The 4,228-nt window shown below is 42.3% G+C and overlaps 1 pseudogene; it reads right to left on the bottom strand.

Moving 5' to 3' along the window:
* Window positions 1-318: 318 nt before the first annotated feature.
* Window positions 319-1,406, bottom strand: LOC148025717 (triosephosphate isomerase, cytosolic pseudogene; annotated as a pseudogene).
* Window positions 1,407-4,228: the final 2,822 nt, after the last annotated feature.

The raw sequence follows: 4,228 nt of genomic DNA, 5'->3' as shown, positions 1-4,228 counted from the left end.
TTCGTGCAAAAGCTGCTAAACACGGAGTTCAAGATGTTGCAAGGCACAAGGCCAACAAGAAGATCTCAATTTTTTGATGCCAAAGATCACTATATTGCTTGCCAAGTGAATAACAACAAAGAAGCTACCAACTACTCTTGACAAGAAGCTGCAGTTATAGGCATACCGCCTTTGAAAAATAACTTGTTCAGGATTCATTATTCTTGGGCCTTAACCAACCTCGAGATGTTGTGATAACTACCACTTTCCTCAATTCTCATTGAAAATTGGCCAGAACTATGATCCGATCCAGTGTTTCATCTAGGTAAATTATGTTCCTTACGATTCTAGAATCTTCAAACTGCCGCCTTTTTGGCTGTTTATAGAGTTGCAAATAGTTGCAAATTCTGGGTCCTTCAGTGAAGCTCCTCCCACGAGGAAACCATCTATGTCTTCATGCTATGCCATTTCAGCACAGTTTGCTTCATTTACAAAACCGCCATAGATTATGCGCACTTGTGAAGCCACATCTAGAGAGACGTTTTTACTCATCCAATCACGAACAACTGCATGCACCTCGTGTGCTTGTATAGGTGTTGCCACTTTGCCAGTACCAATAGCCCAAACAGGCTCATATGCAATAACGATGTCAGACCAACCAGGTACATGATCTGCAAATGCCTTGAGCTAGACAAAGCAAACATCAAAGGTTTTCCCAGCTTCCCATTCCTCCAGTTTTTCATCAATGCAAGCAATAACCTTCAACCCTTGTCCTAATGCATATGCAGATTTTTTCCATGTAAACTCATTCATTTCACTGATTATATGTCTGCCTTCAGAATGGCCAAGTATCACCCAATCACAACCGACATCCTACAGCTGCTCAACATTGATTTCTCCCATAAAAGCTCCACCTTTTCCATGGCTTCAAAGCGTCCTTTGAGTTGCTGCCTTTACTTTGCTTGCTGGCAAAAAAATTTCATCCATGTAGAGCAGAACCCTCTATGGAACCGACCAGTCGGGCTCACTCCATACACAAGAGAACAGGTGACATGGATCCTATCAGGTGCAAACCTTGGTGAAGAAGAGATGGAATAGTAGCAGGCCTAAAGACGAGGTGAAATAGATGCAAAAAAGACACCAAGAGTAGGTTTGGCAGAGGGGAACTCTGTCATGACTTCCAAAAGACTCCTTTGGTTAGCTGTAATCCATTGCTGATACTCATCCTTGCCGAGGGGCGAAGCCAGAAACTTCAATCGGTCCTTTTCAGCAAGATCAGAGACGTGAGATGCTAGAGCAACAGTTTGCGATCCAGCAATTAACACCATAAAGCTCCCAAATCTTGAGATTTTGCCGAGAGGATTCATCCCAAAATAGCTCTTGCCCCATGACACAAGAAGCTCCTCATCTCCAATATAGCATGTCATTTTCCCCCAAAAATAGCCAGACCCAAAAGAAAAAACAAAAATCACACCCCTGTAAGCTTCTTTTGAAGCTTTTACTCAATCATTGGAAATGATTTTATAAGGCTTGAGCTCTCTTCTTGCTTTCAGAGTTACTCACTAAGAGTGAGAGAGAGTAGAACTCGTTCTTGTGGATGTTCCCATCCCGTTTGATCTCACAATGGTGTGGCCAGTGTAGTAGCCACAACACGATGCTCTTTACTTGTTACAAAACAAACTGGGCTACAGCTCTTAAGTTACCGTCTTTGTTGCTTCATTGTCCCGCATGTTACGTTGGCCTTGTTCACGTGCAACCTTTGTCTTCATAGCTTAAATGTCGGCTTCTACATGGCTCCCTTTGATTCCACGGTTTTGTGCACTTTTCTTGGAGTTCTTCATTGAAACTGATAGCATGATTATATTCTTTGGCATCAATTTTTCATATTTTTCTAACACACACACAACAGGCACACAAACAGAAACACATGCAAACACAAACACACAAGTGGAGTATCTACATTGGATGTGGGTACAGAAAAGGACGGAAAGATAACGCAGCAATCAAACACAATGAAACACACGTGAAAAGATAACAACACAGATGCACAACAAAAATGGAGGTGTTTACGGCTCAAATGCGCAGTAGCATGACATCCACCCCCTCTAAACCTACGCATCCTCCGGATGAGCCAACTATCCATGATCATCTAAGTCCACAAACAGGTCCAGTTCTTCATCAGTTTCCAGTAGACCTGCTTCTCCATCATCTACATCATCCATATTCTCTGCTTCTTCTGCTAGAATTTCTTCTAACTGCTCTTCTTCTGCCAATTCTTCAAGTGCATACTCTTCATCTTCGCTTCTCTTGAAAATCTTGACTCGTTTTCCAGCAAAATGGGCACCCTCAATACCGTCCCATCCAATTCAACCATCTCATAGGTAGCATTGTAAAAACCTGTTTCACTTCATACGGTCCAAACCATCTTCGAACCATTTTTCTCATGCTGCTATGCTGATTCTCTAGGCTATTGTCGTAGAGTAGAACCCAATCTCCCTCTTTTATGGCTCTAGGCTGCAGGCGATGCCTCAAATCAAACCTGTCCTTGTGTCTAAGTTGAGCTGCCTTCAAACGATCAACTGCTAGCTGCACATCTTATGTCCTTCTCTCTAGTTGACAAATCCGAAGAGCTAGAAGATCCTCTCTTGATAAATTCTCATGCCAAGGAAGAGCACTCCACATGAGAGCACAAATTTTAGTAGGCATGACATGTTTTTGCCCATACATCAACTCTGCAGGCATATATCCAGTAGTCATGCTATGTGTAGAGCGGTTTGCCCACAATGCAAAAGGTAGTAATCTCGGCCAATCTCCAATCCGACCTCTACAAGATTTTGCCAATGCCTTAACTATCAGCGGATGCCCTCTTTTTCTCTTGCCATTCCCCTCTAGATTATAGGCAGTAGTAAGAGCCAACTTAATCCCAAGCCATGAGAAAAATTCTCTAGCTTCATCTGCATCTAGCTCTCCACGATCAGCAGTAATCTTGCCTATACATCCATACCTGCAAAATATTTCTTCCAACAAGAATTTACATACTGTAGTGGTGGTCTTCGTCCGCAAAGATCTGCCTTCAACATAGTTTGTAAGATCCTCCCTGGCCAAGACAAGATATCTCATCTACCAAAGTCCCACTGGAAAAATAACCAAGTCAACCACCCACTTATAATGCATACATAGCGGATAGATCGGATGCAACTCATCATGATGACGCCCTAAAGAGTAGAGCTAACAGTCCCTGCAAGTCTTCACAAAGTGGGAAACATCCTTATACATCCCTTTCCACCAGTATCTTTCTTTGATTTTCTCATAGGTAACCCACACACCTCTGTGTCCAGCCCAAGAACTCTCATGAAACTCTCGCATAATCTATATCTGCGTCGCTGCCTCACAAACTACTCTCAAGGGTAGACCGCCTCTCTTCTTTGGGTGCTTCCAAAGAAAACAATCTTTCAAGAAATACCCATAAACCTTTCTTCTAATTTTCTTGAATGCATCATCTGTCCAATCAGCTCTTCAAGTCAATGAACTCAGATACTAATCAATTTGCAGCCACTTGCCAACATAGAGTTCTTCAGTAAAGGCTTCAACAGTAGATACATGACAATCATGAACAAGGACAGAAACTGCAAACTCTGTCTCATCATCTTCTGCAAGCAACGACTCCTCATCCTCATATCTCGCTCTAGACAGCATGTCAGCACTGGATTATCTTTTCTTGCTATGTGTCGAAATTCTGGATTCAATGATTTGATGTAGGCAATCCACCGAAGCATCGCTATATTTGGAGTCGAACAGCTACTAATCATGCCAAGAAAAGGCAGGCAATCTGTTTCCACAACAACTGGAGCACCAATAAAATACTCTTTATCACACTTCACTGCAGTGACTACTCTCCACAACTCTCTTTTAATCTGCGGATATCTTCTCTGCCGCTCATTAAGAACTTTAGCTCCAAAGCGGATTGCATATCTGTTCCCATCAGCATCATCCTATCCCACAACCCAACCTATGCCAATAGGGTTGGTATCAACTGTCAACATGATTGGCCGTCCACACTGATAATCCGCCTTGTAAAGAGTAGGAGCTGACTGCAACAGCTTCTTGAGTTTACATTAGGGGATTTTTGAGGTCTCGAAAATGCCTTTTAGGATGCGGAGAGAGAGTGCTCTAGACCAATAAGAGCAAAGCCTCCGTAACGAAACTTCTATTTTTTAAAAAATAAAAAATCATTTTACAAAAATATATA

Source organism: Lygodium microphyllum, chromosome 14 (genome assembly GCF_053477565.2).
Source record: "Lygodium microphyllum isolate KBCC chromosome 14, Lygodium_microphyllum_v1.1.10, whole genome shotgun sequence".
Classification (NCBI taxonomy): domain Eukaryota; kingdom Viridiplantae; phylum Streptophyta; class Polypodiopsida; order Schizaeales; family Lygodiaceae; genus Lygodium; species Lygodium microphyllum.
Note: the sequence above shows the minus strand (reverse complement) of the source record. Positions and strands in the feature narration are given on the sequence as shown.